Genomic DNA, 27,726 nt, shown 5'->3' with positions numbered 1-27,726 from the left:
TATGACACTAAAAAGTATTATGATTAAAAAGGAAAATTATACACAGAGTGAAGTCTATTTGTAATGATTACCCCTCAGATTGGTTTTGAGCAGTCTTTGAGGACAGATGCTCGGTGGCTAGGAGGAGGCCTGTTAAAATGCAATCTTGTTAATCAGTGCACCAGCAGAGAAAATAAACTCCCCCATTATCTGTAATTTTACAGGAAAATTATTAACTGATTTAAAGGTTTAATACACACCTTCAGAAAACTTCCAACACTACATTGTTTCTGTATTCATGTGAAGTTGTCACCACACAAGGGGAGATTATTTATTGAATTCAGATAAAACCTTCACCACAATTATGCTGGGAGGCCATGCCCAATCCAGACCCAATATACGGAGGGGATTAAGAGGTACCTCCATTGTAATGGGTGCGCTCAGCATACCACGGAAACATTGTCAATGTGAAATCAGCCTCATTAGCAGGCCTGGTTTCCAGCGAACCCCACCTGCCACTCAGAATTTGGGCACATAGCTTGCTTGTCAGAGGTTGGATTATAACCAGCTTCAGAGCTAAAGTGTTCGGCAAAGTGTAGAATAATGAGATCACTGGCTTAGGATCTCAATTCTTGCCGATGGTCCAATGTTCCTGGCCTAACCCAAGTCCAGTTGGTTCAGTTCTTCAGAAATATTCACCAAAATGAATCATAGATATAATAATGTTGAAAAACAAGGCAAATTGATGTGGCATCTCATAATTTCTCTCAAAAATATCTCGAGGAGCTTGATACACACAACAAATAATTTTGGTGAAGTGCAACCATTTTTCACACAGAGCGATCCCACAAACAGCAACGAGAGCAATGAGCAGTTGATCTGTTCGGTGGTGTTGGTTCAGGAAGGAATGTTGGCCAGGACACCAAGAGAGCCCCCTGCTTTGCTTCAGGAAAGTATCACCGGATCTTATAATGTACCCCCCCCCCCCCCCCCCCCCCCCGCCGCCACCCACTGGACAGGCAAGTGGGAATCTCGGTTGAATGCCTCATCCAACAACGTAGAACTCTCCTGGTGCTGCACTGGAATGTCAACTTATGTTACATGTGCAAGTCCTGGGGCATCAACACACAACCTTCTGTCAATGAGGAGGAAGTGCTATCAACTGAGTCAGAATGGAAATTAAATGAAGATTCTCATTCCGCTGTTGTTTCTCTTCATCGGCCGAATTTAAGAGCTGCATTATTTTAACATAGCCAATGTATTTCATTCCCACTTGAATTTCATAAGTTTTCTCTAAATTGTACTAAAAGGTTTATTCAGAACACATAGTAAGTACAGGACAGCAAATATTGCCTTACAGTTAAACATCATGGCTGCCAGTATGCATCACGTGACATGTGCTATTTACATGGTGGATGGGAGTGCCAAGAATGGCTCACCTATTGACTCCTTCCCTATTGGGAGGACTAACCTGGACTTGTCTTCTCTTCAGCTTGGTGTCATATTTGACCCTGAATTGAGCTTTCAACCACATATCTGCAGCATAACTAAGACCGCCTATTTTCACCTCCGTAACATCGCCCATCTCCGACCTTGCCTCAGCTCATCCGCTGCTGAAGCCCTTATTCATGCCTTTTTACCTGTAGACTTGACTACTCCAACGCACTCCTGGCTGGCCTGCCACATTCTACCCTACTTAAACTAGAGGTGATCCAAATCTCAGCTACCCGTGTCCTAACTTACACCAAGTCCCGCTCACCCATCATCAAAGGCAGTCCCTCGAAATGAGGATGACTTGCTTCCACGCCAAAAAATGATGAGTTCACAGATATTTCAATGAAGGACCTAATATTCAAGATCCTGAACTACATCCTGAAGGGTGGAAGATGCCTGTGCATGAATTTTTTAATGTGTGATGGCCGTTGCACACCAGCCACCACACGGGCTTGACAGAGCTAGGTCTTGGTCCAGTGGCAAGGGTTATCCAAGATGACTGGATATGTAAACCTGTAAATACCTTGTTTAACCACCAGAGGGCTCATCCCCTGGAGTTCCAAGGGATCCCACAATCCCTTGGGAGCACCTGTATTTAAGGAGGCCTCACAGGCTGGAGAGGCACTCCAGAGACCTGTAATAAAAGACTACGGTCACACTTTACTTTGAGCTCACAGTATCTGGTCAGACTCTTTATTCATACATAACAACTGGCGACGAGATACAGATGACGAACACTACCGCAACGATGCAGAGAACAGTGGGCATCCTGGAGAAATTTTTGGAGGGAGATGATTGGGAAACCTTTGTGGAGCAACTCGACTAATACTTCGTGGCCAACGAGCTGGAAGGAGAAGCGAATGCTGCCAAACAAAGGGCGATTCCCCTCACCGTTTGCGGGGCACCAACATATGGCCTCATGAAAAATCTGCTTGCTCCAGCGAAACCCACAGAGAAATCATATGATGATTTTTGCACACTGCTCCGGGAGCATCTAAACCCAAAGGAAAACGTTCTGATGGCGAGGTACCGGTTCTACATGTACAAAAGGTCTAAAGGCTAGGAAGTAGCGAGCTGCATCGCCTTCAGGACATTGCAAATTTGAAGGACATTTGGAGCATATGCTCAGGGACATCTTTACACTTGGCATTGGCCATGAAATTATACTTCGCAAACTTTTGACTGTAGAGACCCCAACCTTGAGTAAAGCCATAGCGATAGCCCAGGTGTTCATTGCTACCAGTGACAATACAAAGCAAATCTCTCAGCACACAAGTGCTGCTACAAGTACTGTGAACAAAGTGATGTTGTTTTCAAATCCCAACGTACAGGGCAAGTCACACATACCTGCAGCTGCACCGTTCGCAAATGTCTCAGAGTCCACCATCAAGGGTGATGAATGCAAGGCCATTAACACCTTGTTGGCGCTGCGGGTGTGATCATCGTTTCTATTCATGCCAATTCAAACAATACGTTTGCAAGGGCTGTGGAACAATGGGACATCTCCAATAAGGGAAATCCTTATTAGTTGGGAAATTGTGTTGGGGAAATTGATGGGATTGAAGGCCGATAAATCCCCAGGGCCTGATGGACTGCATCCCAGAGTACTTAAGGAGGTGGCCTTGGAAATAGTGGATGCATTGACAGTCATTTTCCAACATTCCATTGACTCTGGATCAGTTCCTATAGAGTGGAGGGTAGCCAATGTAACCCCACTTTTAAAAAAAGGAGGGAGAGAGAAAACAGGGAATTATAGACATCGGTAGTGGGTAAAATGATGGAATCAATTATTAGGGATGTCATAGCAGTGCATTTGGAAAGAGGTAATATGATAGGTCCAAGTCAGCATGGATTTGTGAAAGGGAAATCATGCTTGACAAATCTTCTGGAATTTTTTGAGGATGTTTCCAGTAGAGTGGACAAGGGAGAACCAGTTGATGTGGTATATTTGGACTTTCAGAAGGCTTTCGACAAGGTCCCACACAAGAGATTAATGTGCAAAGTTAAAGCACATGGGATTGGGGGTAGTGTGCTGACATGGATTGAGAACTGGTTGTCAGACAGGAAGCAAAGAGTAGGAGTAAATGGGGACTTTTCAGAATGGCAGGCAGTGACTAGTGGGGTACCGCAAGGTTCTGTGCTGGGGCCCCAGCTGTTTGCACTGTACATTAATGATTTAGACGAGGGGATTAAATGTAGTATCTCCAAATTTGCGGATGACACTAAGTTGGGTGGCAGTGTGAGCTGCGAGGAGGATGCTATGAGGCTGCAGAGCGACTTGGATAGGTTAGGTGAGTGGGCAAATGCATGGCAGATGAAGTATAATGTGGATAAATGTGAGGTTATCCACTTTGGTGGTAAAAACAGAGAGACAGACTCTTATCTGAATGGTGACAGATTAGGAAAAGGGGACGTGCAAAGAGACCTGGATGTCATGGTACATCAGTCATTGAAGGTTGGCATGCAGGTACAGCAGTCCGATAAGAAAGCAAATGGCATGTTGGCCTTTATAGCGAGGGGATTTGAGTACAGGGGCAGGGAGGTGTTGCTACAATTGTACAGGGCCTTGGTGAGGCCACACCTGGAGTATTGTGTACAGTTTTGGTCTCCTAACCTGAGGAAGGACATTCTTGCTATTGAGGGAGTGCAGCGAAGGTTCACCAGACTGATTCCCGGGATGGCGGGACTGACCTATCAAGAAAGACTGGATCAACTGGGCTTGTATTCACTGGAGTTCAGAAGAATGAGAGGGGACCTCATAGAAACGTTTAAAATTCTGACGGGGTTAGACAGGTTAGATGCAGGAAGAATGTTCCCAATGTTGGGGAAGTCCAGAACCAGGGGACACAGTCTAAGGATAAGGGGGAATCCATTTAGGACCGAGATGAGGAGGAATTTCTTCACCCAGAGAGTGGTGAACCTGTGGAATTCTCTACCACAGAAAGTTGTTGAGGCCAATTCACTAAATATATTCAAAAAGGAGTTAGATGAAGTCCTTACTACTAGGGGAATCAAGGGGTATGGTGAGAAAGCAGGAATGGGGTACTGAAGTTGCATGTTCAGCCATGAACTCATTGAATGGCGGTGCAGGCTAGAAGGGCCGAATGGCCTACTCCTGCACCTATTTTCTATGTTTCTATGTTTCTAATGTATGTGCTGGCGAGCTACAAACCCTGCTAATCCTGCAAACCACCATGTTGCAGAGGAGGACAGAGCCATGGCGGATCACGGCGAACCAGAGCCTCAGACTGAGGAGGCAGAGGTATATGGGGTGCACACATTTATCACAAAGTATCCCCCGATCATGCTGAAGGTTGAATTAAATGGGCTCCCAGTGTCAATGGAGCAAGACAAAAAGATTAGTAAAGACAAATGTAGGTCCCTTTAGTCAGATTCAGGTGAATTTATAATGGGGAACAAAGAAATGGCAGACCAGTTGAACAAATCCTTTGGTTTTGTCTTCACGAAGGAAGACACAAATAACCTTCCAGAAGTACTGGGGGACCGAGGGTCTAGTGAGAAGGAAGAATTGAAGTATATCCTTATTAGGCGGGAAATTGTGTTAGGGAAATTGATGGAATTGAAGGCTGATAAATCCCTGGGGCCTAATAGTCTGCATCCCAGAGTACTTAAGGAAGTGGCCCTAGAAATAGTGCATGCATTGGTGATCATTTTCCAACAGTCTATCGACTCTGGATCAGTTCCTATGGACTGCAGGATAGTTAATGTAACACCACTTATTAAAAAAGGAGGGAGAGAGAAAACAGGTAATTATAGACCAGTTAGCCTGACATCGGTAGTGGGGAAAGTGTTGGAATCAATTACTAAAGATGAAATAGCAGCACATTTGGAAAGCAGTGACAGGATCGGTCCAAGTCAGATTTATGAAAGGGAAATCATGCTCGATAAATCTTCTGGAAATTTTTGAGGATGTAACTAGTAGAGTGGACAAGGGAGAACAAGTGGATGTGGTGTATTTGGACTTTCAAAAGGCTTTTGACAAGGTCCCACACAAGAGATTGGTGTGCAAAATTAAAGCACATGGTATTGGGGGTAATGTACTGACGTGGATAGAGAACTGGTTGGCAGACAGGAAGCAGAGAGTCGGGATAAACGGGTCATTTTCAGAATGGCAGGCAGTGACTAGTGGGGTGCCGCAGGGCTCAGTGATAGGACCCCAGCTATTTACAATATACATTAATGATTTATATGAAGGAATTGAGTGTAATATCTCCAAGTTTGCAGATGATACTAAACTGGGTGACAGTGTGAGCTGTGAGGAGGATGCTAAGAGGCTGCAGGGTGACTTGGACAGGTTAGGTGAGTGGGCAAATGCATGGCAGATGCAGTATAATGTGAACAAATGTGAGGTTATCTACTTTGGGGGCAAAAACACAAAGGCAGACTATTATCTGAATGGCGGAAGTTTAGGAAAAGGGGAGGTGCAACGAGACCTGGGTGTCATAGTACATCAGTCATTGAAAGTTGGCATGCAGATACAGCAGGCGGTGAAGAAGGCAAATGGTATGTTGGCCTTCATAGCTAGGGGATTTGCGTATAGGAGCAGGGACATCTTACTGCAGTTGTACAGGGCCTTGTATTCAGTTTTTGTCTCCTAATCTGAGGAAGGATGTTCTTGCTATTGAGGGAGTGCAGCGAAGGTTCACCAGACTGTTTCCCGGGATGGCTGAACTGACATATGAGGAGAGACTGGATCGACTAGGCTTGTAATCACTGGAGTTTAGAAGGATGAGAGGGGATCTCACAGAAACATATAAAATTCTGACGGGACTGGACAGGTTAGATGCAGGAAGAATGTTTCCGATATTGGGGAAGTCCAGAACCAGGGGACACAGTCTAAGGATAAGGGGTAAGCCATTTAGGACTGAGATGAGGAGAAACTTCTTCACTCAGAGAGTTGTTAACCTGTGGAATTACTACCACAGAGAGTTGTTGATGCCAGTTCATTGGATATATTCAAGAGGGAGTTAGATATGACCCTTACGGCTAAGGGGATCAAGGGGTATGGAGAGAAAGCAGGAAAGGGGTACTGAGGTGAAGGATCAGCCATGATCTTATTGAATGGTGGTGTAGGCTCGAAGGGCCGAATGGCCTACTCCTGCACCTATTTTCTATGTTTCTATGGACACAGGCACGAGCCAGTCCATTATGAGCAAAAAGACTTTCGATAAATTGTGGTGTAGCAAGGCCTCAAGGTCAGTCCTGACTCCTATTTGCATTAAACTGAGAACATACACAAAGGAACTGATTCCCATAATTGGCAGTGCTACCGTAAAGGTCTGCTACGATGGAGCGGTGCACAAGTTACCACTCTGGGTGGTACCGGGCAATGACCCCACGCTGCTCGGCAGGAGCTGGCTGGGGAAGATACGCTGGAACTGGGATGACGTGCGAGTGCTCTCGTCCGTCAACAACCCTTCGTGTGCCCAGGTCTTAAACAAGTTCCCTTCGCTGTTCGAACCAGGCATCGGGAAGTTCCAAGGAACAAAAGTGCAGATCCATCTAATTCTGGGGGCGGGGCCCATCCAGCACAAGGTGAGAGCAGTACCATACATGATGAGAAAGAGGAGATTGAGCTGGACCGGCTGCAACGAGAGGGCATCATTTCGGCGATCGAATTTAACGAGTGGGCCAGTCCGATTGTTCCAGTCCTCAAGGGAGACGGCACCATCAGAATCTGTGGTGATTACAAAGTAACTATCAATCGCTTCTCCCTGCAGGATCAATACCCACTACCAAAGGCAGACAACCTTTTGGCGACGCTGGCGGAAAGACGTTCACAAAGCTGGACTTGACCTCGGCCTACATGACACAGGAGCTGGAGGAATCACTGAAGGTCTCACCTGCATCAACACGCACAAAGGTCTCTTCATTTACAACAGATGCCCGTTTGGGATTCGATCAGCTGTGGCGATATTCCAGAGAAACATGGAAAGCTTACTGAAGTCGGTCCCGCGCACCATGATCTTCCAGGACGACATCTTGGTTACAGGTCGGGACACAGTCGAGCATCTGCAGAACCTGGAGGAGGTTCTTTCTCGGCTTAACTGTGTGGGGCTCTGGTTAAAATGCTCGAAGTGCATCTTCCTGGCGCCTGAAGTGGAGTTCCTGGGGAGAAGAATCGCGGCGGATGGCATCAGGCCCACCGATTCGAAGACGGAGGCAATCGAGAACACACCGAGGCCACAGAACGTGACGGAGCTGCGGTCGTTCCTAGGACTCCTGAACTACCTTGGTAACTTCTTACCGGGTCTCAGCACACTGTTAGAAGCACTGCACGCCTTACTGGGTATGGGGTAAAAGCCAACAAATGGGTATGGGGTAAAAGCCAAGAAAATGCCTTTGTAAATGCTAGAAAACTGTTATGCTCAAACAAATTGCTTGTGTTGCGTGATCCATGTAAGCGTTTGCTACTAGCATGTGATGCGTCATCATACGGTGTCGTGTGTGTATTGCAACAAGCTAATGAAGCTGGGAAATTGCAACAGGTTGCTTAAACACCAGAAATCTGTCTAAGGCTGAGAGGGCCTACAGCATGATTGAAAAAGAAGCGTTAGTGTGTCTTTATGGGGTAAAGAAAATGCATCAATATCTGGGCTCAAATTTGAATTGGAAACTGACCATAAGCCACTGATACCCCTCTTTTCTGAAAGTAAGGGGATAAATATTAATGCATCGGCCTGCATCCAGAGATGGTCGCTCACGTTGTCCGCATACAACTACGCCATCCGCCACAGGCCAGGCACAGAAAACTGTGCCGATTCTCTCAGTAGGTTGCCATTGCCCACCAGGGGGGTGAAAATGGCACAGCCCGCAGATTTAGTCATGGTAATGGAAGCATTCGAGAGTGAGCAATCACCCGTTACCGCCCGACAGATTAGAACCTGGACGAGCCAGAAGCCCTTACTGTCATTAGTAAAAAATTGTGCGCTTCGCGGGAACTGGTCCAGTGTCCCATTAAAAATGCAGGAAGAGATAAAGCCGTACCAGCGGAGCAAAGCTGAAATGTCTATACAGGCAGACTGTCTTCTGTGGGGTAATCGGGTAGTGGTACCAAAAAGAGCAGGGACACTTTCATTAGTGATCTCCACAGTATCCATCCAGGCATTGTAATGATGAAAGCGATAGTCAGATCCCACGTGTGGTGTCCCTGTATCGATGCAGACTTAGAGTCCTGCTTGCACAAATGTAACACATGTTCACAGTTAAGCAATGCACCCAGGGAGGCGCCACTAAGTTTATGGTCTTGGCCCTCCAAACCATGGTCCAGGGTCCATGTCGACTTTGCAGACCTGTTCTTGGGTAAAATGTTCCTTGTGGTTGTAGATGCATACTCCAAATGGATTGAATGTGAGTTAATATTGGCAAGCACGTCCGCTGCCACCACTGAAAGCCTACGGGCCATGTTTGCCACGCACGGCCTGCCGGATGTCCTTGTGAGCGACAATGGGCCGTGTTTCACCAGTGCCGAGTTCAAAGAGTTCATGACCCTCAATGGGATCAAACATTTTACATCTGCCCCATTCAAACCAGCATCCAATGGTCAGGCAGAGAGAGGGAGTGCAAACAATCAAGCAGAGCTTGAAGAGGGTAACTGAAGGCTCACAGCAGACTCGCCTATCCCGAGTCCTGCTTAGTTACCGCACGAGACCCCACTCGCTCACTGGGATTCCACCCGCTGAACTGCTCATGAAAAGGGCACTTAAGACAAGGTTCTCGTTCGTCCACCCTGATCTACACGAACAGGTAGAGAGCAGGCGGCTTCAACAAAGTACATATCATGATAGCGCAAATGTGTCACGCGAAATTGAGATTAATGTTCCTGTATTTGTATTGAACTATGGACAAGGTCCCAAGTGGCTTCCCGGCACTATCGTGGCCAAAGAGGGGAGCAGGGTGTTTCGGGTCAAACGTTCAAATGGACTCATCTACAGGAAACACTTGGACTAAACCAAACTCAGATTCACGGACTATCCAGAGCAACCCACATTAGGCCCTACTTTTTTTGACCCCCCCAACACACACACCAGTGGTAACCAACACAGCGGATAACCACGAAGCAGAACCCATCACCCACAGCAGCCCAGCAGGACTCACCACACCAGGCAGCCCAGCAAGGCCAGCTGCACAGCAGCCCAGCGTGGGCCCAACAAACAACTCACCAAAATCAGCATTTGCACCAAGGTGATCAACCAGGCAAGAAGAGCCCCAGATCGACTCACCTTATAAATAGTTACACTATTGACTTTTGGGGGGGGCGGGGGGTGGGGCGGGGGAAAGAGTGTTGTTATATATGTAAATCTGTAAATACCTTGTTTAACCACCAGTGGGCTCATACCCTGGAGTCCCAAGGGATCCCACAATCCCTTGGGAGCACCTGTACTTTAGGAGGCCTCACAGGCTGGAGAGGCACTCTGGCGACCTGTAATAAAAGACTATGGTCACACTTTACTTTGAGCTCACAGTATTTGGTCAGACTCTTTATTCATACATAACAATACACACCTTCAGAAAACTTCCAACACTACATTGTTTCTGTATTCATGTGAAGTTGTCACCACACAAGTGGAGATTATTTATTGAATTCAGATAAAACCTTCACCACAATTATGCTGGGAGGCCATGCCCAATCCAGACCCAATATACGGAGGGGATTAAGAGGTACCTCCATTGTAATGGGTGCGCTCAGCATACCACGGAAACATTGTCAATGTGAAATTAGCCTCATTAGCAGGCCTGGTTTCCAGCGAACCCTACCTGCCACTCAGAATTTGGGCACATAGCTTGCTTGTCAGAGGTTGGATTATAACCAGCTTCAGAGCTAAAGTGTTCGGCAAAGTGTAGAATAATGAGATCACTGGCTTAGGATCTCAATTCTTGCCGATGGTCCAATGTTCCTGGCCTAACCCAAGTCCAGTTGGTTTAGTTCTTCAGAAATATTCAGCAAAATAAATCCGATATATACTAATGTTCAAAAACAAGGCAAATTTATGTGGCATCTCATAATTTCTCTCAGAAACTTCTCAAAGAGCTTGATACACACAACAAATAATTTTGGTGCAGTGCAACCATTTCTCACACAGCGCGATCCCATAAACAGCAATGAGAGCAATGAGCAGTTGATCTGTTCGGTGGTGTTGGAAGGAATGTTGGCCAGGACACCAAGAGAGCCCCCTGTTTTGCTTCAGGAAAGTATCACCGGATCTTATAATGTCCCCTCTCCTGAACTGGCAAGTGGGAATCTCGGTTGAATGCCTCATCCAACAACGTAGAACTCTCTCGGTGCTGCACTGGAATGTCAACTTATGTCACATGTGCAAGTCCTGGGGCATCAACACACAACCTTCTGTCAATGAGGAGGAAGTGCTCTGAATGGAGTCAGAATGGAAATTAAATGAAGATTCTCATTCCGCTGTTGTTTCTCTTCATCGGCCGAATTTAAGAACTGCATTATTTTAAATTGGCCAATATATTTCATTCCCACCTGTATTTCATAAGTTTTCTCTACATTGTACTAAAAGATTTATTCAGAACACATAGTAGGTATAGGACAGCAAATATGGCCTTAGTTAAACATCATGGCTGCCAGTATGCATCACGTGACATGTGCTATTTACATGGTGGATGGGAGTGCCAAGAATGGCTCACCTATTGACTCCTTCCCTATTGGGAGGACTAACCTGGACTTGTCTTCTCTTCAGCTTGGTGTCATATTTGACCCTGAATTGAGCTTTCAACCACATATCTGCAGCATGACTAAGACTGCCTATTTTCACCTCCGCAACATCGCCCATTTCCGCCTTTGCCTCAGCTCATCTGCTGCTGAAGCCCTCATTCATGCCTTGGTAACCTCGAGATTTGACTATTCCAACGCACTCCTGGCTGGCCTCCCACATTCTACCCTACTTAAACTAGAGGTGATCCGAAACTTGGCTACCCGTGTCCTAACTTACACCAAGTCCTGCTCACCCATCATCATAGGCAGCCCCTCAAAACGAGGATGACTTGCTTACACGCTAAATAAGATTGAGTGTTTCAATGAAGGACCTAATATTCAAGGTCCTGAACTACATGCTGAAGGGTGGAAGATGCCTGTGCATGGATTTTTTTGCACACCAGCCACCACACGGGCTTGACAGAGCTAGGTCTTTGGTCCAGAGGCAAGAGTTATCCAAGACGACTGGAGACCTGCTCTGCTGCACGGACCGAGTGCGCACACATCTCGCAGTGTGGGCTGGCCCATGCTGCCCCTGGGCCCATGGCCACAAATTCATGCCAGGGGCCCATTCGGCAGCCCTCCACAGCCTCTCGCTGCTCCTGCTGTATCTGCCCACACTCCAATCACCGACCTGGACCTTGATGACGTCACTCTTCGCTGCCGTCGCCCTCTTGCACCAACTCGTGCTGCTCCCTGAGGTGGCCTCCACACTGCTCCCGGGCCACCGCACCTTCGCTCCTTTTATGAGCCCGACCTGCCGCTGGTGTTCTCACGCAGGTTGGGGCCTCCACGCTGTTTCCGTCCCCCATCACCCCTGTGCCCGCTGACCGACATTAGCTCCCGGTTAAGCAATGTCTCGATTTCAAAATTCTCATTGTTATTTTTAAGTCCCTGCATGACCTCACCCCTCCCTATAATCCCTTTCAGCTCCCTCCCCGCCCCACCCACCCTGCTCCTCTAATTCTGCCCTCTTGAGCATCCCTGATTATAATCACTCAACCATTGGTGGCTGTGCCTTCTGTTGCCTGGGCCCCAAGCTCTGGAACTCTCTCACTAAACCTCTCTACCCTCCTTCAAGACGCTCCTTAAAACATTCCTCTTTGACCAAGTTTTTGGTCACCTGCCCTAATTTCTACTTATGCGGCTCGGTGTCAAATTTTTATTTCATAATACTCCTGTTAAGCGCCTTGGGACATTTCACTACGTTAAAGGTGCTATACAAATACAAGTTGCTGTTGTTGTTCTTCATGGCATGACCACGGCCAAGTAGAAAACTGAGGCCATTAACCAGTTCATGGTACAAACCCCAATTTTTATTCCTTTTGTATTCCTTTTTCAACACCTTAAAATGACTGCCCCACTCGCTTTTGTTGTCTCTAATTTCCCTTCACTTTTCTTTTATCCTGTTCCCACAGAATCATAGAAATGACAACACAGAAGGAATCCAGTCACCCATAAGGTGCCCGTGCTACCACTACTCCTCTCTCATTTCCCTGTCCTTTCCTCATATCCATTTCCTCCTCTTTACTCGCTTTCATTTCCAGAACTAGAGAATGAGCATTAATTGCAATCCTTCAAGATGCAGCAAATGTCCCCATAATTAGCAGGTACTGCTACATGTATTGGTCTCCTATCAACAATAACCATCTCGCCAATCTCCTCCTTTCAAAAGGAGCTGGAGAAATGTCTAATTGTGCAAGGTACAAAGGATTATAGAATTAGCTGCACACACTGTGATCAATACTCAATGAAACACAGGAGGTTATTTTGGCTAAAGGGTGAAAACAGGACCTAAATGGGGCTGTGCTAATAAGGCACGCCTGTTTGAAAGACTAGATTTAGCACACAATTTTGGTCCTAATTGCTGATTACCATAATTTGATCTTTCCTGGAGGTTCTTGTTATGTATGCAAACCTCACCAATGTGTAAGACTTGCCACGAGAAGGCACACCTGTGGGAGACCTAAGGGTCACCTGTGCACCCTGGAGCAAGCAAGTATAAAAGGCAGTCCACCATGCTGCAACCTCACTTTGGAGTTATAGTGAAGAGACCAAGGTCACAATGGTTTGAGCTTACAACACAGTTTCGTGGAGTTATTCTGAACTTAACAACTGGCGACGAGTTACAGATCACAAACTTTCAAGCGGAAATGGCTGCCGTTGGTATTCTTGAGATGTGTTGAGGGTGATGATTGGGAAGTCTTCATTGAGCATCTTGACCAGTACTTCGTGGCCAACGAGCTGGACATGGCTGAGACGGCGGTCAAGCGCAGGACGATTCTCCTCACCGTATGTGGGTCTTCGATATATGGCCTCATCAAAATTCTGCTGGCACCGGACAAACTAACAGACAAGACTTACACAGAGCTGTGTATGCTGGTTCGGCAACACCTCAATCCGAAGGGGAGCATCTTAATGGCCAGGTATCGCTTGTACATGCACCATCACTCTGAGGGCCAGAACGTGGCGAGCTATGTCGCCGACCTAAGATGCCTTGCAGGACAGTGCAAATTCACCGGATCTTTGGGGGAAATGTTGCGGGACTTTTTCGTGCTTGGAATCAGCCACAAGGTCATTCTTCGCAAACTGCTGTCTGCCGAATCCCTAGATCTGAGCAAGGCCATGACGATAGCCCAGGTTTTCATATCCACAAGCGATAACATGAAACAGATATCGTCACAGCATCGAAGCTCACCGGCAAGTACTGTGCATAAAATAATGTCTTCAGCAGGCAGAACTGTACATGGTAGGGCCCACACGACCACAGAGACCAGGCCTAGCGTGACTCAGAGGCCGCTGTGGGGTGTGAATGCGTATCCAATAGCACCATGCTGGCGCTACGGGGGTAATCATCGAGCCCATCAATGTCGATTCAAGCACTACATGTGCAAGGGCTGTGGAACAATGGGGCACCTCCAGCGAATGTGCAAGTGACCTCTGACTCACCATGTGGCAGAGTCGGCAGAGGATGACCGATCCAGTGTGGATCACGCTGAATGAGCAGGAGAGGCAACTCAACCTGAGGATGAAGAGCAAGTGTATGGATGGGGTACACAGCTTCACCACCAAAAGCCCTCCGATAATGTTAAAAGTTAAACTTAATGGCATTCCAGTCTCCATGGAATTGGACACGGGGGCGAGTCAATCAATCATGAGCAGAAGGCTTTTGAGAAATTGTAGGGCAACAAGGCACAGAGGCCAAAACTGAGCCCGATTCACACAACGCTGCGCACTTACACCAAAGAACTCATACCTGTTATCGGCATTGCGGCAGTGAAAATATCATACGATGGAATGGTGCATGATTTACCACTATGGATTGTACCAGACGATGGCCCAATGTTGTTCGGCAGAAGCTGGCTAGGAATGATCCAATGGAACTGGGACGACATCAAAGCGCTGTCTTCGGTGGATGACGCCCCATGCACCCAGGTGCTAAACAAATTCCCAGCATTATTCGAGCCAGGCATCGGCAACTTCACAGGTGCCAAAGTGCAGATCCATCTTGTTCCTGGAGCACGTCCTGTTCATCACAAGGCCCGAGCAGTCCCATATATGATGCGAGCGAAAGTCGAGATTGAGCTGGACAGACTTCAACGAGAGGGAATCATATCGCCAGTCGAGTTCAACGAGTGGGCCAGTCCAATTGTGCCAGTGCTAAAGAGCGATGGGACGGTCAGAATCTGCGGGGATTACAAGGTAACGATCAACCGAGTCTCGTTACAGGACCAGTACCCACTCCTCAAAGCAGAGGACCTATTCGCAATGCTAGCAGGGGGAAAGTCGTTCACCAAGCTAGATCTAACCTCTGCTTACATGATGCAGGAGCTGGCTGAGCCGTCAAAGAAATTGACGTGCATCAACACGCACAAAGGACAGTTTGTGTACCACAGATACTCCTTTGGGAATCGCTCGGCTGCGGCCATCTTCCAGAGGAACATGGAGAGTCTGCTGAAATCGGTTCCACGCACCGTGGTGTTCCAGGACAACATCTTGATCACTGGTCGCAACACCGCTGAACACTTGCACAACCTGGAAGAGGTTCTAAAGCGACTGGACAGAGCGGGACTCAGACTGAAATGCTCCAAGTGTGTTTTCCTGGTGCCAGAGGTCGAATTTCTGGGGAGAAAGATTGCGGCAGATGGCATCAGACCCACGGACTCCAAGACGGAGGCCATCTGGAATGCACCCAGACCACAGAATGTGACGGAGCTGCGTTCGTTCCTGGGATTCCTCAACTATTTTGGTAACTTTCTACCGGGGTTGAGCCCTTTGCTGGAACCCTTGCACTTATTGCTACGCAAGGGTGATGACTGGGTTTGGGGTAAATCTCAAGAGACAGCCTTTAATAAGGCCAGAAACCTGCTATGCTTTAACAACTTACTTGTATTGTATGACCCATGTAAACGCTTAGTACTAGCTTGTGATGCATCGTACGGGGTCGATTATGTGTTACAGCAAGCAAATGTGTCAGGCAAACTGCAACCGGTTGAATATGCGTCCAGAAGTTTATCCAAGGCTGAAAGAACCTACAGTATGGTTGAGAAAGAAGCGTTAGCATGTGTATACGGGGTTAAGAAAATGCACCAATATGGGGCAGAGCGCCAGATCGCCTCAACCTCTAAATAACTTGTACATAAGACTTTGGGGGGGAAGTGATGTTATGTATGCAAACCTCACCAATGTGTAAGATTTGCCACTAGGGGGCACACCTGTGGGAGACCCAAGGGTCACCTGTGCACCCTGGGACAAGCAGGTATAAAAGGCAGTCCACCATTCTGCTGCCTCACTTTGGAGTTATATTAAAGAGACCAAGGTCACAATGGTTTGAGCTTACAACACAGTCTCGTAGAGTTATTCTGAACTTAACAGTTCTAAAGCAGACTCCTGGAGGTTTCGCACTCAAGTGCTGATTAAATGCACTTTTCGTGAGCAGAATATGTGGGGCCCTCGCGACCACTTCCATTGATATTGTGGAGTACGCTGGCTGGCACACAGCCGCATGTTGCAGGATGGCTCATGGACCGAGGGAGAGGCACAGGTTGTCGGACGTGGCACTGGAGTTCCTAGTGGAGGAGATCCAGAGGAGGAGGTTCAGAGGAGGAGGCATGTCCTCTACCCTCGGGGGATGGGGGTGGGAGGGGAAGGATGCCACCTCACCCTCCTGTCTCTCTCTCTCCTGCAGCAGCTGGTGCTGCTCTGCCTGGCCTCATGACCTCCTCCCATTCCTCATCCAAACCAAGGGGGACCCCTAGCAAGATGCCCGTGACCAAGCGCTCCCTTTCTCTTGGTGACTCTTATAAGGTGTCCAATAAGGTGGAGTAGTGCAGCCCTTACTCATTTAGGTGAAGTTCTCAGAGAATTTGCAGAATAAATGTTGCAAGAATGTTGGTGGAGCCTTGGCAAAATGTCCCAGGTGGTCTCCCAATGTGCTCAGAGGTCAGCTTCACAGCTCCAGCAGCAAGCCAGCATGAAATGGTGAGTACCCCTTTAAATAGTGCTGGAAATTCACATCAAGGGCTTGTTTGCTCCCAGGCAGCTGGTTGCTGTTGGGAGAGGATGTTAGGACACGCGCTAGCGACCAAAATGCCTTAATGAGCCACTGGGCGCCTGTGCCTAGCGCACTTCAACTCCTTTACCAAGATGGCGTCTTGCACTAAAGATGGGGTCAGCCAGCGTTTCAGCTCAAGGCCCCATCTTGGCCACCTCGGAGGATCTTTAGCACCCGAACGTGCTGCTGAAAATCGCCCCTCCAAGCTTTAACATAGAAACATAGAAAATAGGTGCAGGATGTAGTGCCTCTGCACCTTGTTACAAACTCACACGAGGCATGTATATATCAGACACGGTCACTCTGTGACCTTCACTTTATTCCCAGGACCAAGGAGCGCTGACCTTGGGTGGGACCTTCCCTTTTATACCTGGAAACCCAAATGAGGAGTGTCTCCCGCAAGCTCACCCCCTGTGGTCAGGGTGTGCATTGCAAGGGTACGGATACAATGTGCATGAGTTACAGTTACATAACTATTGTCATTGCAAGATGGTGAAATACATGACACAGGAGTAGGCCATTCGGCCCTTCGAGCCTGCACCACCATTCACTAAGATCATGATCTGGAATCATGGGAATAGCATCCGTGGAACAGAACCTTTGCTTTAGAAATTGAATATTTTAGTGGGTTGCTGCAGAATTTCTAGTGGCTTGTGTTTGCTGCGACTATATGATGTGCGACAATGCTCAACAGGGTCATAAAACTACACTGTTGCACATATAATATAAATAATGCAGGCAATCTTTGAGACAAGAACAGGATACTAATAGACAGCTTGTGCGGATTTGCTATCAGGCCCTTTCAAAGAACACTGTGTACTCAAGACAAGGTGATTTATTGGAGTATTGGCTTTTTAAGTAAGAGTGGATATTAGGTGAATTGGTTTAAAATGCCAAACCTCTCAAGCAGAGAGACAGACTACTAATAATGTTAGAAAATGCATTGTTTGTTATCTATTACTTTTAAAGGACTACTAATTCCCAGTGATGTATGTGGGGGGGTGAGGGTTCCTGGCAAGTCACTTGTCCTTCCAACCAATTTTTCTTTTACTACAACTGAGCACTCGACTGGTGGCTTTTGAAAACCGAGGATTGTGTTGGAATGTGGAGTTTATTTTGCTGCTGCAGGTTAATTCCTCGCAGTCAGATCTTTCTTCCCACTTAACGAGGTGAGTCAATGCAGCCACTTGACACGCTATCTTGTTAGGACAGTTCAGAAAGTGCTCCCACCCTTATTCTGTTCTCTCTCTGCGAGCTGGAGGATTTGGTCGAGGCTGAGAAAACGTAGAGAGGAAATCAAACAATGAGTATCAGATGGAGGTACTTACATAAATTGTCTTACTTAAGATGCTCACTAAAGAGTATACCACTGTAGCACTTGGGATTCTCATTGCCGTTCCTTTGTAATAGTTGATCGTGCAGTTAAAGGAAGAAAATTACGAGAGCTTTTGCTTAGATGATTTTTTTAAATCATTGGAAAGAGATAAAAATGAAAACAATGGAAATATTGGACTGGGTGACACGTGGTTTTGAAACACTGTCCTGAAGCTGGGATCTGAATTTCAGTCAGAAAGATATTCCCTTCTACGTGATGGCCCATGAGGATTGTTCTACGGTGCACTACGTTAAGGGCGGTATATAAATACAAGTTGTTGTTGTTGCTTTTAAGTTTGTTTCATCTCAAACCAATCCCACAAGAAAAGAATCTACCATCTAAATTAGCAACCTTGCTCAGAGAGAAATGGGAACATAAAATGTTACAGGGATGTATTAGTACTTATTGTGAGGTTGTATTCAAACATGCTGTGCAGGAAGTTGTCCATTGGCTATGATCTACTTCCCGACTTAAAAAAGTGTTGAATATTGTCACTGGTGCTCATTCAATACTAAACGGAGGCACATTCATTGTGCACACAGAAGGTGTTTTTCAAACCTTCATAGATGTGAGAAGCTTAAGCTGAAAAAATTCTCTGGAAACTGAAAAAACAAAATGCTACTTCATCAACTCGGAACAATTTACAAATAGAACAAGATCCAACTATTCAACATAAAGGGCGAGGGAAATTGCCCCCTCCTTTAAGGCCCGTTGGAAGTAAGGCCTTTCCGCCTGGGGGGCAGGCAGTGGGGTCGACCCATCCGCAATTGCCCCGGGGTCAGGGGAACTGGTTTCCACTGCACCCCACGTTTCCGTCCCGCCCAGCAGGCCGATCCCCATTATCGTCCGGCGGGGGGAACTGCCACGCAGGAGCGCGGCCACCACCGGTCGGTGCCCCCGACAGCTTCGCACGGCAGGAAGCTGCCAGTGGCTGGGCGGTGCGGCCACCCTTAAAGGGGAGGACTCATCGCCGCAGCCACCATTTTGTTTTACTTGTCGGCCCGGCAATGGCGGCCGCGGAGTCGGCCGGGCTGTCACCAGGCACTGGCCTGCCTGCACCCCACCCCTGGTGGCCCAGTGGGCTCCACATCAGCCTTGCAGCGTCCTTCCCCTTTAAGTGAAGGGGAGGGACATTGCGGCACGTCCGCATCGCGCTGATGTCATCGCTGCCGCACTGATGGACACCGTCCCGCTCCTGACCCAAACCCGCCCCTACATCGCCCCAAAGCGCCGGGAGGCTGTGTCACAGTTAAAGAGCCGAATTTTCCGTCTCTTTCCTCTGACACCCGCCGGGTGGTAAATTTCTGGATAAATCGAAGTGCCCTCCCCAATTTCTCACAGAGGGCAGTTATGGCCCCAAACATTCTTAGACAGTATTTCAACTTTAAGCCTTGAACATCACCAAAAACAATCAAAACCCTAATCATTGTGAAAACCGTTAAGGGCAGATGCAAATAAATTATTCAGAACATTGTAAAACGCCAAAGCTTTTTCAAAGCTTGTCTCCTCATTCTCAATATGTATATAAAATCCTAGACTTGGCCACGATCCCGATACTTATTTCCTAGCTGGACGACTAATAACATTATGGGTTTAGTTACTAAGTACAATTTCATCTTTCCAGTTGTTTGGCAGCTGGTATGTTGAGTGACCCAGACAGCACTCTTCATTTAAATCCGGATTTGTGCAAGAGTGTTTCCAGATTAGGCTAGTGAAGCATAAAAGCGAAAATGCTTGTAATGTGAGAGCAGATTAGATTAAACACAGCGCAAACACTGCAATCACATTTTGGGCATTAACTGCGGTATAAACCTACCATCTGCATCAACATGTTCTGGTTGTGCAGGAGCCGTGTGAAAAACTGCCCCAGCATCATGTACTCAAACACTTTTAATCCAATCAGTCACGTCAGATTTGGGAAGAAAGATACAAGAAAATTCACTTACTTGAGGAGGTTCATTCACTGAACAGATAATTCAATACTGTTTCATCATGTTTAATGTCATACTTCTTTCACATACTACAAGACTGTGGCTGGTATGTAGTCCGCTAAACTGTGCCTTTCTAGCTGATTTCACAGTCTTTTTAAATTTCTTTCCCAGATTTCAATATTTCATTAACATTGTACCAGTCAAGCCGATGAGACATTTTAGATCACAATTTCATCACTGTTTACCGGAGGGAAATGTGTAATCCCTGTCCTACACATTAAACTATTCTCTAAATTGTAATTTGAAGTCAGTCTTGGATTCCCTCTCTCATTTTATTTGCCCACAGGCCTCTAAATATTGGGCTCAATTTTCCCCAAAGCCGTTTTTTGGCGTATTGTCAGAGTTACTCCTGTTTTTCAGATGCTCTAAAAATAAATGTGCCCAGTTTCCCCGTTCTATTTTTTGAAATTGGCGCTGGGCGACCTGTCCTGTAGCCTGGGGGGTGGAGCCTAATGTCTCTGCCAAAAAGACTTCTGCGCATGTGCAAAAAAAAATACGTTTTTGACGTGATTCCTATGGGTACAGCTCCGGGTCTGCAATCGTCCATTTTTTAAAGAGACAGTTGTGTGTGAGAACTTTTGAGTGCTGTGTGAGAACTTTAATTATCATTGGAAAAATCGGAGCTGCAATACAAGATGCAACGCGGTGCAAGGACCAAGAATTTCTTACAGGATGAAGTGGAGGCACTGGTTACTGTGACTGAGGCCAGATGGCAGGAGCTGGACACCAGCAGAGGTCACATAAAAGTTTCACTCAAAGAAATGAAGAAACGCAGGAACCAACTTGCAGAAGATTACTGTGAAATGGTGACCACCCAGAGGTCTGGAGACCAGTGCAAAAAGAAGTGGCAGGACCTTGGTCAAGTAGTTAGTGTCAGTAATATTTTCATTTTTCAATGGAATTGAAATTGTAAATGTGACCATCTGTATGTCCCACCCAGCAGAAAGACACCCTCTCTAAAAAATGTATATTTTCATCTTTGCAGAGAAAGGTGGCACACAACAAATGAGCAAAAACTCAAATAGGAGGAGGCCAGGCAAGTCTACACCCACTGACACCCTTGGAAGAGAGGGTCGCTGCTTTGATGGGTCCTGCCTGGATAAAAGCAACCACCACTGCACAAGCTGGGCCCACACTTGAGGGAGAGGGTAAGTCCTGCAAATTCCAGAGTCTGGCTTCGCTACAGGTTAAGTACTGCGTGGGTTAGCTATGCTTCGGTTCATGGGGATGTCTCCCTCAGCTACGCTTCAGTTGATGCAATGTGCTATCATTCATCATGGTCCTTCAAATCAGCCTGCTTCCTGCACTGTATGAGCCTACTCATGCTGTTATGTCTGTAATGTACTTATGAATGACTCCATGAGGCACTGTACTGACCTTGGTCCTTTATTCCAAACTCCAGAGTGAGGCAGCCGCATGGTGGCTGCCCTTTTATACAGCCCCTGCCACCAGGGCAGGAAACCCTGGTCTCCACAAGTTGCACGCTCTAGTGGTGCCAGCATAGTATATACACAGTGTAAACCTTATTGATAGTACATCAGGTAAGCAAGTTTCTATCTTATGCAACTATACAGTGACTTCTGAGAGTATATCTATAGTCTGCATATATAACACAAGCCACCCACCCTGCCCTCTCCTCTGCTGCTAGCCATTTGTCTGTTCTGTTTCCAGAACTTGAGGCCAACCCTGACGCTGCAGAAGATTCAGACGAGGACGAGCCTGAAGAGGAGAACATCTTCCAATTCCACCTTCCAGACCAAGAGCATGGGGGTGAGGGGGAGGGGATGGATAAAGCCCTATTTCTTGTATTCACTTTGGAGCAGGTGCAGGTGCCGCCCATTGAGGTGCCAGCCCCTTCCCTGAGTGGTTTGAGTGTTGGTGGGACATTCCATGGTTTCCCACCGTCCGAGGCTGGGGATTCCAGTGGGGTGCAGCGAGGCACACCCAGGGCCCCATCGTCCGAGGCTGCGGGTCCCAGTGGGATGCAGCGAGCCACACCCAGGGTGAGGAGGGGAAGGAGAGCTCAACAGCACTCTCCTGAGGTGCAGGATCTAACAGATGTGGTTCAGATGATGGCAATGAGTGGGGAGAGCACTGACCTTAAGTAATCATTCCTGGACACCATTAGTGGGGTGGGTGATGAGGTATCGGGACTGTCGGGAGAAATAACAACACTCTCTCGAGAAATGGGAACATTGTCTGGGCACATGAGGGTGGGAATGTTGTAGTTAGTTCAAACACTGTCAGTGAACATGAGGTAGGGAATGTTACAGATAGTTGGCACACTTTTGCTCAACATGAGGGAGGGAATATTGGAGGTAATTGAGGCACTGTCAGGGTACATGAGGGAGGGAATGTTGTAGATAGTTGACACACTTTTGCCAAACATGTGGGAGTGAATATTGGAGGTAATTGAGGCACTGTCAGGGCACATGAGGGAGGGAATGTCAGAGTTAGCTGCTGCAATAAGGGAACACATCCAGACCCCGTGTCCATTGACAGAATCAACTGCCACTCCCATTCCAATCCCCAGACCAGCCTCTGAAGAGGCCCAAGCCGGGCCTTTCACATTACCCCATCAAGAAATGCGCATTACCCGAGATGTTCGAAAGAATAAGCTTTGTACTAACCAAAGAAATGCTGCGCCACCATCTGTGGGCAGAGTGGTGGAGTCACCAGGACCAAATCTGCAAAAGGACATAGACAGGCTAAGTGAGTGGGCAAAAAATTGGCAGATGGAGTATAATGTTGGAAAGTGTGAGGTCATGCACTTTGGCAGAAAAAAATAAAAGAGAAAGTTATTATTTAAATGGAGAAAGATTGCAAAATGCAACAGTACAGTGGGACCTGGGGGTACTTGTGCATGAAACACAAAAGGATAGTATGCAGGTACAGAAAGTGATCAGGAAGGCCAATCGAATCTTGGCCTTTATTGCAAAGGTGATGGAGTATAAAAGCAGGGAAGTCTTGCTACTGCTATATAAGGTATTGGCGAGGCCACATCTGGAATACTGCGTGCAGTTTTAGTTTCAATATTTACGAAAGGATAAACTTACTTTGGAGGCTGTTCAGAGAAGGTTCACTGGGTTGATTCCGGAGATGAGGGGGTTGACTTATGAGGAAAGGTTGAGTAAGTTGGGCCTCTGCTCATTGGAGTTCAGAAGAATGAGAGGCGATCTTATCGAAACGTATAATATAATGGGGGGGCTTGACAAGGTGGCTGCAGAGAGGATGTTTCCAATGATGGGGGAGACTAGAACAAGAGGGCATGATCTTAGAATAAGGGACTGCCCATTTAAAACAGAGATGAGGAGAAATTTCTTTTCCCAGAGGGTTGTAAATCTGTGGAATTCGCTGCCTCAGAGAGCTGTGGAAGCTGGGACATTGAATAAATTTAAGACAGAGATAGACAGTTTCTTAAACGATAAGGCGATAAGGGGTTATGTGGAGCGGGTGGGGAAATGGAGCTTAATCCATGATCAGATCAGCCATGATCTTATTGAATGGTGGAGCAGGCTCGAGGGGCCGTATGGCCCACTCCTGTTTCTATTCCCTATGTTCCTATGACCAAGTGCAGCAGGGGTCGTACAATAAGGTGGAGCAGAAATGGGTGCAGCCTTTCTTTGCTGCTGCTGTTGTTGTAGTTATTATTTTTGTTACTGTTGTAACTGTTCTCAAATTAAAAGTTCTGTGTAAGTTAGGTAAATTTACAAGTTTAAAAGTTAGTGATATTAAAGTTTGTAAGTGATCTTAAGTAAAAACTACAAGTTTGAGACAAGAATATTTTTATTAAAGTGAAGTTAAATACAAACAAGTGTTTGTCAAACGTATGAATAAAATATATTTGAAATTATAACTGAATCATTTCCATTATTTGTTCCATTATTAACACAACTTTTTGAAGTAAACAAGATTCGTTTCCATTATTTGTTCCATTAACACAACACAACATTATGAAACAGGTCATAGAAAAAACATAGAAAATAGGTGCAGGAGTAGGCCATTCGGCCCTTCGAGCCTGCACCGCCATTCAATGAGTACTGCAGGGTCCAAACTGTAAAGTCCTGACCCTGCAGTACAGACTTACACGAGGCACATGCTGAAGTTCAGGTCACTCTCGACCTGCACCTTTATTTCCCAGCTCGAGTGCCACACTTGCCTGAGACCTGCCTTCATAAGGACGATCCCCAGGTGCTCGCGGTGGAGCTCCCAGACAAACGCCTCCCTGCCTCGTAAGGGCATAACTACTCGGCTGCCCCACATCAGGCAGTCTGCCTGTAGTGATAGTTCATGTATGCGCCTATGGAAAGGTTTGATCTCCTCGGGGCAGGCATCGTGAGCCTCTGCCCAGTCACTAGTTAAAACACATCTTTTTACTAGAGATAATGTGGGGTCGCTGGTCGTCCAGGCTCTGATTTGGCGAACCTGTGGATTCAAAGGCATTGATTGCCATGACCATCTCACAGTTCTGTTCGTCGGACCCTTCCGTGGTGACCAGGGGTAGCCTGCTAAGCGTGTCGGCACAGTTGTCTGTGCCTTATTGTGTAGTCGTAAGACGCTAGCATGCGTGCCCACCGCTGAATGCGTGCCGAGGCATTGGCGTTTATTGCCTTGCTCTCGGATAGCAGGGACGTGAGGGGTTTGTGGTCGGTTTCTAACGCGAACTTGGCCCCGAAAAGGTATTGGTGCATCTTTTTGACACCGTACTCGCACGTGAGCGCCTCCTTCTCAACCATACCGTACCCGCACTCCGCCTGCGAAAGTGACCTGGAGGCATAAGCAATGGGTTGTAATTTACCCGCATCATTGACATGTTGTAAAACACACCCGACCCCGTACGCTGACGCATCACATGTAAGAACTCGCTTTTACCTGGGTCAAAAAAGGCTAAAATACTGTTGGAACATAGAAGGTTGCATGCCTTATTGAAGGCGCATTCTTGGGCGTCCCCCCAAAACCAATCGTACCCCTTTCTGAGTAGCACGTGGAGAGGCTCCAGCAGCGTGCTCAAGTTCTGTATAAAGTTCCCAAAGTAATTGAGTAGCCCGAGAAAGGCGCGCAGTTCCGAGACATTCCGGGGCCTGGGTGCCAGACGAATTGCTTCGGTTTTGGATTCTGTTGGGCGGATTCCATCAGCGGCAATCCTTCTGCCCAAAAATTCAACCTCGGGTGCGAGAAACAGACACTTGGATTTCTTAACTCTCAAGGCTTAACTCTTAGGCCTACCCGATCCAATCGACTTAGCACTTCCTCCAAGTTGCGGAGATGGGAGTCGGTGTCCTTGCCCGTGATGAGTATGTCATTTTGAAACACAACCGTCCCCGGATGGTCTTGAGCAGACTCTCCATGTTGCGCTGGGATATAGCAGCTGCCCACCTGATGCCAAATGGGCTTTGATTGTACATAAAAAGGCCTCGATGTGTGTTGATGGTGGTGAGTAGCTTAGACTCTTCGGTCAGTTCTTGCGTCATATACGCAGATGTGAGGTCAGGTTTCGAGAAAAGTTTTCCTCCAGCCGATGTGGCAAATAGTTCCTCCGCTCTGGGCAGCGGGTATTGGTCCTGTAGGGAAACCCTTTTTTATGGTAGACTTGTAATCCCCACAGATTCGTACGGATCCATCAGGCTTCATGACGGGGACGATGGGACTTGCCTAGTCGCTAAATTCCACGGGTGAGATAATGCCTTCCCGCAGAAACCGGTCCAGTTAGTGTTCAATCTTTTCCCTCATCACATAAGGCACAGCTCTAGCCTTGTGATGGACCGGTCTGGCATCCTGTGTGATGTAGATTTTAACTTTAGCCCCTTTGAAGGTGTCCACACCTGGCTGAAAGAGATGTTCAAAACAACTTAGAACTGTTGAGCAGGAGGTTAGTTCCTCTGACGACATAGCGTGAACATCATCCCATTTCCAATTTAGTTTTGCCAGCCAGCTTCTCCCCAACAGTGCTGGGAGATCTCCAGGGACAATCCACAAGGGAAGTTGGTTCACCGTCCCTTTGTGTGTGACTGAGAGCATGGCGCTGCCAAGGACTGGGACGATTTCTTTGGTATAGGTCCTTAGTTTGGTGTCGATCCTTGTGAGTTTTGGTCTGTTGCTTTTGTGCGGCCACAGCTGTTCAAATTGTTGGATGCTCATGAGAGATTGACTAGCTTCCGTGTCCAGTTCCATGTTGACGGTTTTCACGTTGAGTAGGACCTTCATCATTATTGGAGGCGTCTTGTTGTAAGAACAGTGGACGTTGATCGAGTTGACCCACTGTACCTCGGTGTCCCGGGCACTGTCCCCACTGTCTTCTGGTCCACTTTCCGACCCTTCCGATTCGTATACCAACCGAGCTGCTGTTTTTCTGCACATGCGAGCCAGATGCCCTGTATAGTTGCAGTTTCTGCAAACAGCCTGCTGAAATCGACACCCCCTTGATGAGTGCCTTCCCCCACACCTCCAGCACAGACTGCTTCTATTGTTTCCGAAGGATGAGCTGCATCTGGCTGATCTCTCTTGAGCTTCTCTCAGTCTGTAGTTGATTGCTCGCATTGTGGGTTGATGAGGTGTGAACGGCTGTTCATGTGGCCCTTGATGGCTTCTGGCGCTACTGCCTGCTGTTGAAGGCTTGCTCTCCTGCCTTTGTCTGTGTGTGGGGGTAGCGGCTTGTTTCATGCTGTGAACCCCTTGTTCCGATGTTTCGTTAGTTGTCGTACCCGCAGTATAGATCAACCTCGTTTCTTCTTCTCCTGCCAAGAATGTCTGTGCGACCAGTGCTGCTGCCTCTTGGGTCAAGTTCTTGGTCTCTATAAGCTTTCAGAATATGCCTGCATGGCCTATTCCTTTAATAAAAAAGTCTCTCAGTACTTCTCTCCTTAGTTCATCGGAGAACTCACATAAACTAGCCAGCCTCCGAAGTTCTGCCACAAAGTCGGGTATGCTCTGGCCCACACAGCGTCTGTAGTTGTAGAACCTGTGTCTGGCCATGTGTAGGCTGCTCGCTGGCTTCAGGTCGTCTCTCACCAATGTGCTCAACTCCTCAAACGACTTGCTTGCTGGTTTCTCGGGTGCCAGCAGATCCTTCATTAAAGCGTATGTTTTTGAGCCACAGCTGGTCAAGAGATGGGCTCTTCTCTTGTCTGCCTTATCGTCGCCCAACCAGTCTTTGGTTACAAAGCTTTGCTGGAGCCTTTCTATAAAGTCCTCCCAATTGTCTCCAGCATTGTATTTCTCATCTGAGCCGTTGGTAGCCATTCTGTGGATTCTCTGATCCCGTAACTCGTCACCATTGTAAAGTCCTGACCCTGCAGTACAGACTTACACGAGGCACATGCTGAAGTAGAGGTCACTCTCGACCTGCACCTTTATTTCACAGCTCTCGAGTGCCACACTTGCCTGAGACCTGCCTTTTATACCTGTGTGGAACAGGTATGCAGTGTCTCCTACAAATACACCCCTGGTGGTAAAGTATGCTTGTGGTTACAGGTCATATCTAGTTACAGTCATGTATAGCATGGTAAGATACAGTTATATATAGTAGTGTGAGATACATGACACAAACAGTAAACATGGTCCACTTGGAATAGTTGCCGCTGAGCCTTCAGGCAGCAAA

This window comes from Pristiophorus japonicus, chromosome 11, assembly GCF_044704955.1.
Source record: "Pristiophorus japonicus isolate sPriJap1 chromosome 11, sPriJap1.hap1, whole genome shotgun sequence".
Classification (NCBI taxonomy): domain Eukaryota; kingdom Metazoa; phylum Chordata; class Chondrichthyes; family Pristiophoridae; genus Pristiophorus; species Pristiophorus japonicus.
The sequence above is the reverse complement of the archived record's forward strand: the minus strand, read 5'-3'. Positions refer to the sequence as shown.